At 41.9% G+C, this 9,200-nt stretch overlaps 1 pseudogene; it reads left to right on the top strand.

The window, feature by feature from the left end:
• Window positions 1-7,776: 7,776 nt before the first annotated feature.
• Window positions 7,777-8,670, top strand: LOC139473151 (heparan sulfate glucosamine 3-O-sulfotransferase 5-like; annotated as a pseudogene).
• The last annotated feature ends 530 nt before the right edge of the window (window positions 8,671-9,200 follow it).

Below are 9,200 nucleotides of genomic sequence, written 5' to 3'. Positions count from 1 at the left end.
CACATTGTGGCGATGTATTGCAGGAGAAGTTGCAGACATATCCAAAACTAAAGCAGCGTTCGTAAACTCTGCCAGGGTTCGATTCCCCACATGCGTACAATGTGTGACGCCCATTTCTGGTGTCCCCCGCCGTGAAATTCCCCAAAAGTTGCTAAACGCGACTTAAAACCATACTCACTCAATAACCATTTTCAAAGTAATGTTTTTAAATAAAAGCGATATAATCATAAAAAAGTCTCTGCTAAACTCAAGCTTAACCATGAAACTCCCAGACATCCAATACTCAATGTGGTCTGCAGCTGTAGCCGAAAGTATATGTACGTCAACCTACGAGAGAGTGTGTTTGTTTATAACACTGTTTCAGTTATATCAGTGTGTCAGTCTGTGATGTAGGTCCAAGACGATGAGCCCTTGGTGAAACCCACCATCCCGGGTAGGGTCCTGACAGAACATGAAACGTCACCAGGGCGAGTTTGAGATTTGAACGCCTGATCAAACGTTTGAGGCGCGACTGAAGGACACAACTCCTCCCAGTGAATTGCTGCACCTTAAGCGACTTGACCACGCGTATCGCCACCAAATCGGCTTCCACTTATCCCACGTACGCTTTTACGTCAAGTATACTCGACTAACTCGACTGTGATTTCACAGATTGTGTAGTTTGACGGTTGCCGTGGTATATCTGTGTAATCTGAAGAAATGTAATCTACGCATGCTTATCCCAGATTTTGACTCAGGACTTTCCTTCCACATTGGGTGATGATCTGATATTAGTGAAACACTGTTTTAAACATCATTAGACCTACAAGGCACCAATGAAGAGCAGCCTCCATGTGGTGAGTCCTGTGCAACGCCAATTGCTCTTCCCTCGTTTGGTCACGGCTTAGAATGTGCCCCCAGCACCCCCAATGCAAGTCGTAAATGTCGACTAAATTGGGCAGCTCGTTTGTCGAGTGTTACGCTCCTGTTTTGGTCGAGGAAGGGAGTTTCGGTGGTTGAGAGCAGCTAGACTGGTGGCAGAATCGGCCCAGTTCTATCAATCTGCTGGCCGCGCCAAACCCTTTGTTTATTTCAGTATATATATGATTTTTTAGAAATATGTTGTCTGATCTTCGAATATTCTACCTTTTGATGTATTAAGCTGCCTAGAGTCTTATGCCAGAAGGCGGTGGCTCGTGGGCCAGTCTGGTGATGTGACCTCAATTTCAATATGATTCAATATGAATCTAATTTCTTGTCATGGTCCGAGCCAGACTGACATTTTATTTGGTATACACATATTGCTATTAGTGGCATATTTGCTGGAGCATAACACCCCTGTATCCTTGGTGTTTGCATCTTGGATGGCGGGTGGGGAACAGAGTTGTCGAAATAATATCATGCAACACTCTGGCTTAACTGGAATAAAAAAGGAGACGTCTTGAATGTGATATAGATCCTGGTCTAGGTTCCTGGTGATTGAGTATGGGTTAGAATAGGTTTTCAGCAACCCATGCTTGCTATACATGGCGAATATGTTTGTCATACAAGTTTTCTGTTTTCTGTTGTTTACTTTACTGGTGTTGTATGGAAAAAAAAACATGTTGTTACAACGTTCGCTCCTGTGACAGTGTCTTCAGCAACTCATGCTTGTCGTAAGAGGCGACTAACAGGATCGGGTGGTCAGGTTTGCTGACTTGGTTGATACATGTCATCGTTTCCAAATTGCGTGGCTCGAAGCTCATGAAGTCAATCACATGATAGTCTGGTCCAGACTCCATTATTTACAGACCGCCGTCATATAGTTGGAATATTACTGAGTGCGGTGTTAAACAAACAAATAAACAAACCTGAAGAAAAACGAGTGTTCTTGTACAAACTGACAAAGATGTACCAGTGGCATCATGGACATTCATTAAAATGAGATCAAAGTCACATTCAAATTTACATAGAAGATTGGGAAAAATGAATATAAATAAAGCGACAAAACCCTTTCCACTTCCAATAGAAATGTCTGCAAGAAGCAGGGTCGATTGTACAATTCCGACTATATCATGAGCATGTGTTTATGAGTCACTATCAAATAGTAAGTAATGATACCAGGTGTTCGTGAACGTATCCTACCCCATCGGTGGCACCCTTCACAAACACATGCAAAGGCAAGTCAATTGGTCACCTGAAAAAAAACCACGCGAACAAGTACAAATCGAAACAGGGAATCGCATCGGAAAGGGCTATCTGTATGTGGGATTGTGTGCTCACATGTATACCTGAAGATACATATCAATAACTATTAGTGGATATAGCCTCGTCATGCTCAAGTCCCATGAGTGCACGAGTGCAATGCGTGAAACTGCATGGTGTTCACGTCGTGATTTGTCTAAATGACAGAAAAACCCGGCGTAAAAACATACTCTATGGATCAGTCACACGACTATGTGTATATGAAACATCACATAGGAATCTTGGTGAAACAAATGAAAGGTATTTCCTTAAGTTTGTATTATTACAAAGTAGTTGTCAGTTCCCCAAACCATCCATGTGTAATCAGCAATGTGGTCGTCTTCGAGCGAGTGAATAGTGCTAACACGCCAAGTGTCATCATCCATGCGAACCTTGCATCCATCCCAACGATACACGGGTTCTTGGAATTTAAGTCATGTCTACTGGAGTTGCTTCAGGTTCAAAGTTAATTGGTAAAATATATGCTCATGGTAATTAAAACGGACGAAGGCCCAGGTTCGATTCCCAACATCAGCACGTGGGTACATTGCGCCAATTGTTGGTGCCCCCCGCGGTGATATTGGTGGAATATTGATGGAAACTGCTTAAAACATCATAAGGCATTTACTCAAATAAGAGTCTGTTCAACTATACGTTCCGTAATTCACCATTAGCAATTCTGGATATGGGGCGTGGCAGACGTGTTCAACACTGACATCGTGTCAAATAAAGCAAGGAAATCTGCCGTACTCATGGCAGTACTATTCTCCTAATGAAATGACTATAGGAGAGTAACATAGATTTTACTTATTGCAACAGTTATAATCGCTACAGTGTATGATTCAGTTTCCTCAGTGACTAGGATCTAAAATGAGTATGGTTTTACGGCGCTTTTAACAATATTCCAGCACGGCGGGGGATACCAGAAATGGGATTCAAACATTGTACCCATGTCGGGAATCGAACCCGGGTCTTCGGCGTGACGAGCGAACGCTTAAACAACTAAGCTACTCGTCCAACCCGCCTAATACTGACAAGAACATGAAACTTATTTTCCGATTGTGAACTTTGTAAATTGATTAACTCCGTAAGTTTGTTTTCGTAGCGTTTTCATGGAATAAGGGGTGGTCCACGCACTGGGAATCGTTGTCTTGGTGACTTTTGGGGCCAGACGTTGCACCCTTTGTGCGTAGAATTAGTCCACAATTTGGTATTACATTCCCATGTGTCACTGGATTCTGATGGGAATGTCAACGCCAAGGTACTGCTTTCGCCTACGTAATGACCTGATCTTAACTTCATTGGACATGTTTGTGTTAGATAAACATGCATGAGTCATCCCCCTGCAGACCCTTGAAGTTCCGGGGTAGAATAGGTCTTCAGCAACCCATGATTGCAGTAAAAGGCGACCATGCTTGTCGTAAAAGGCGACTAACGGTATCGGGTGGTCAGGCTCGCTGACTTTATTGATGCATGTCATCGATCCCAATTGTGTGGATCGATGCTCATGATATTAATCCCTGGATTGTCTGGTCCAGACTCGATTATTTACAGACCGCCGGCATATAGCTGGAATATTGCTGAGTGCGGCGTTAAACAACAAACCACACATGTACATTGTTGTTCAACATGTATCTCACGACCACTGGTATTCAGATCAATTAATTTCGATTCTGTATTTGGTTATTCGTTGTGGCTGGATGTGTATTTTGTAGGTTCATTTACTTCTACAAGAGTATGGGGTACAAGCCAGTTATCGTGTGTTGAAATCCTAGATTCGCCCTTGGCTACGAACATCATATCCTTGTTCTTTGGTATGAGTTGCATTACGACCGTCTAATATGTCACACACCGAGGTATAACTAGAATATCGGTCGAAGAGGCGATAGGAAGTTACGGGTTATGATGATACTCAGGATATAGTCACTCGAATTTCCATAACCTCTGACCAGTGATAAAAGTCATTGTCCTTACCAATGATCCTGTTGATGGCAAGAAGATATTTCGTGACAAAGTATGTTGCACCTATCTATAAGGTATCACTCCTACATACACACGAGTGATTTCACTGATATGAGCATTGGGAAGTTAATTAGGAATCAGGGGATGTCACAGAATTCGGACGTTTGATCCTGCATGGTGAGTATGCTCTTTATTTCTAGTTTAAATAATTTTCAAATTATTGGTTTTAATCAGCAATTTTCTTACAGACGTATCTTTTCTGATTCTGAATGTCTTGCATTTCGAAAGAACTGTGTACATCTTTATATCACATAGCCACAGTGTTCGTCACTAAATAACATGATGCAATGTAACTGTGTGTCTACAAAAATGGCATAGCAATTGTGAAGGGCATACAGACCAGCTACTGTGTAAGTAATTATCAAACACAGCTACTGTGTGGTTCATGATATAACATATCAATTGTATACTAGGTAATTATGTAACCCAGCTATTGTGTAAGTAATTATCCAAAACAGCTACTGTGTGGGTCATGGTATAACACATCAATTGTATAGGTAATTACATAGCCCAGCTACTGAGTAAGTAATTATCAAACACAGCTACTGTGTGGGTCATGATATAGCATATCAATTGTATAGGTAATTACATAGCCCAGCTACTGAGTAAGTAATTATCAAACACAGCTACTGTGTGGGTCATTATATAACATATTTTTTTTGCAGGTAATTATCAATCACAAAAACTGTGAATGAAATTATCAAACACAGCTTACAATTCACAGACACTGTGTATATCATGATATGTGTGTCTATGATCTATATTTGACCTACACATTGCCCGTGATATATAATGACATAGACAGTAGCCATCATGTATAACGACATACACAGTACCCGTCAGGTATAATGAGTGAGTGAGTGAGTGAGTTTGGTTTTACGCCGCTTTTAGCAATATTCCAGCAATATCACGGCGGGGGACACCAGAAATGGGCTTCACACATTGTACCCATGTCGGGAATCGAACCCGGGTCTTCGGCGTGACGAGCGAACGCTTTAACCACTAGGCTACCCGACCGCCCCTCAGGTATAATGAAATACATAGTAGCCGTCATGTATAATGACATACATAAAGTAGCCGTCGTGTATAATGACATACACAGAAGCCGTTATGTATAATGACATACACAGAAGCCGTCAAGTATAATGACATATACAGTAGCCGTCAGGTATAATGACATACACAGAAGCCGTCAAGTATAATGACATATACAGTAGCCGTCAGGTATAATGACATACACAGAAGCCGTCAAGTATAATGCATATGACATATACAGTAGCCGTCAGGTATAATGACATACACAGAAGCCGTCAGGTATAATGACATACACAGAAGCCGTCAGGTATAATGACATACACAGTACCCGTCAGGTATAATGACATACACAGAAGCCGTCAGGTATAATGACATACACAGTAGCCGTCAGGTATAATGACATACACAGAACCCGTCAGGTATAATGACATACACAGAAGCCGTCAGGTATAATGACATACACAGAAGCCGTCAAGTATAATGACATACACAGAAGCCGTCAAGTATAATGACATACACAGAAGCCGTCAGGTATAATGACATACACAGTACCCGTCAGGTATAATGACATACACAGAAGCCGTCAGGTATAATGACATACACAGTACCCGTCAGGTATAATGACATACACAGAAGCCGTCAAGTATAATGACATACACAGAAGCCGTCAGGTATAATAACATATACAGTAGCCGTCAGGTATAATGACATACACAGAAGCCGTCAAGTATAATGACATACACAGACGCCGTCAGGTATAATGACATACACAGAAGCCGTCAAGTATAATGACATACACAGTACCCGTCACGTATAATGACATACACAGAAGCCGTCAAGTATAATGACATATACAGTAGCCGTCAAGTATAATGACATATACAGTAGCCGTCAGGTATAATGACATACACAGAAGCCGTCAGGTATAATGACATACACAGAAGCCGTCAAGTATAATGACATATACAGTAGCCGTCAGGTATAATGACATACACAGTAGCCGTCAGGTATAATGACATACACAGAAGCCGTCAGGTATAATGACATACACAGAAGCCGTCAAGTATAATGACATACACAGAAGCCGTCAGGTATAATGACATACACAGAAGCCGTCAGGTATAATGACATACACAGAAGCCGTCGTGTATAATAACATACACAGTCCCCGTCGGGTATAATGACATGCACAGTAGCCGTCAAGTATAATGACATATACAGTAGCCGTCAGGTATAATGACATACACAGAAGCCGTCAGGTATAATGACATACACAGTACCCGTCAGGTATAATAACATACACAGAAGCCGTCAAGTATAATGACATATACAGTAGCCGTCAGGTATAATGACATACACAGTAGCCGTCAGGTATAATGACATACACAGAAGCCGTCAGGTATAATGACATACACAGAAGCCGTCAAGTATAATGACATACACAGAAGCCGTCAGGTATAATGACATACACAGAAGCCGTCAGGTATAATGACATACACAGAAGCCGTCGTGTATAATAACATACACAGTCCCCGTCGGGTATAATGACATTCACAGTAGCCGTTATGTACAATGACATACACAGAAGCCGTCAGGTATAATGACATACACAGTACCCGTCAGGTATAATGACATACACAGAAGCCGTCAAGTATAATGACATACACAGAAGCCGTCAGGTATAATGACATATACAGAAGCCGTCAAGTATAATGACATGCACAGAAGCCGTCAGGTATAATGACATACACAGAAGCCGTCAGGTATAATGACATACACAGAAGCCGTCAGGTATAATGACATACACAGAAGCCGTCAGGTATAATGACATACACAGAAGCCGTCAAGTATAATGACATACACAGAAGCCGTCAGGTATAATGACATGCACAGAAGCCGTCAAGTATAATGACATACACAGAAGCCGTCAGGTATAATGACATACACAGTACCCGTCAGGTATAATGACATACACAGTACCCGTCAGGTATAATGACATATACAGTAGCCATCAGGTATAATGACATACTCAGAAGCCTTTAGATATAATGACATACACAGTAGCCGTCAGGTATAATGACATACACAGTAGCCGTCACGTATAATGACATACACAGAAGCCGTTATGTATAATGACATACACAGTAGCCGTCACGTATAATGACATACTCAGTAGCCGTCATGTATAATGACGTACACAGAAGTTGTGATATATATCTGTCTATGTGGGAAACTGTTGGGGATAAAACTGTCATGGATAGATATAATAACTGAACACATTATCGACCGATCACAGAATAAAGATATCTCTCGCAGGACATGCTGGACCCTCTGGGGAAAATGTGTTGCTGGTCAAACCAGAGTCTTAAACAAAACTCTCAGACTCATCCTATCATTTTCGTCCGACATTTACCACCGACATACGTGAATACATGCGACCCTTTCTTCACGTATATGCGTAGTTGCATATATCTTCCAGGTGACTGGTGTGGTGTCAACGCGATTGTTATTTTGAAGATGTCTCAATCAAACTGTTTCCACGGATTAAGTCGGCTTCAAATATCATGGCTTGTCTGGGTTCCGCTGAGCCTCGTTTTCTCTCTGGCGTTGTACTGCAGTGACACCATCACCATCAACACTCACCACATATACAACCTCAACACCATCACTTTCCTTGGGCCCGCACGGGAACGGCGGCTGCCCCAGTGTATTATAATTGGCGTGCGGAAGTGTGGAACAAGGGCTCTGCTGGAGTATTTGGATCTTCATCAGATGTAGAAACGTCTAAACGTGAGGTTAATTTTTTTGACGACGACAGCAACTATAGGCGAGGTATTGAGTGGTATCGCAGCACAATGCCGAGATCACGTGCCAACCAATACACAGTGGAGAAAAGCCCCCGATATTTCATCGACCATAGGGTGCCTGGTAATGTTACGAAATCCAACTACTCAACTGGTATCGGATTATTTACAATCACACTTTTATTATAAAAGAGTCAAACGCAACAAGACCCATGTTGATTTTGAAACGTTCGTACTAGACCCCTTAACACGTGAGATTAATGTTCAATTACAGGCCGTGCAAGTCAGCATTTATCATCAGTTCTTTTCGAGATGGTTCTTCGTATTTCCCAGGAACCAAATTCATGTTGTGAACGGAGAAAACCTAATCATCGACCCTTTAGCAGAAATTTCCCTGATTGAACATTTCCTCGGCATTGAACATCGGACAACCTCCAACATGTTATACATGAGAATTTATGTAACGAATGAGAAGTGTCTTGGTGCTTCTAAAGGAAGAAAACATCCAGAGTTTAAGAAGTCTCTGGTGAAAACACTTGACGACTTTTTCAGGCCCCACAATGAAAAACTTTTCCAAATGTTAAATATACGATTTAATTGGAGTTAACTGGTAACTGCTGCTTCATTAAGGGTAATATATTTTGAAGTATTAATAGGAATGTATGTATGTGAGACAACCGTAAAGATCCGGGGTAGAATATGTCTTAAGCAACCCATGATTGTGGTAAGAGGCGACTAGGCTTGTGGTAAGAGGCGACTATCGGGATCGGGTGGTCAGGTTCGTTGTCTTGGTTGATGTCATCGTATCCCAATTGCGTGGATCGATGTTCATGAGGTCAATCAGTGGATTGTGTGGCCAAGACTCGATTATTTACAGATTTATATTGCTGGGTGCGGCGTTAAACAACAAACCAAGCCTTACCAAAACCAAAACCCAAACCCCAGATCCCAGCCACACCTAGTCACGCTTCCCTTTAGGAATCTAACCTGGTGAAGTGAAATTGGGTTTAACGTCGCGTCCAGGATTACTGCACTTATATAGCGATGTACATGCACGTGTGTGTGTGTGTGTGTGTGTATGTGTGTGTGTGGCTGTGTGTGTGGCTGCTTGAACTAGTCCTGACTGATGCCGATTTA

This window comes from Haliotis cracherodii, unplaced genomic scaffold (genome assembly GCF_022045235.1).
Source record: "Haliotis cracherodii isolate W230 unplaced genomic scaffold, xgHalCrac1.p SCAF_27, whole genome shotgun sequence".
Classification (NCBI taxonomy): domain Eukaryota; kingdom Metazoa; phylum Mollusca; class Gastropoda; order Lepetellida; family Haliotidae; genus Haliotis; species Haliotis cracherodii.
The sequence above is the reverse complement of the archived record's forward strand: the minus strand, read 5'-3'. Positions and strand labels throughout refer to the sequence as shown.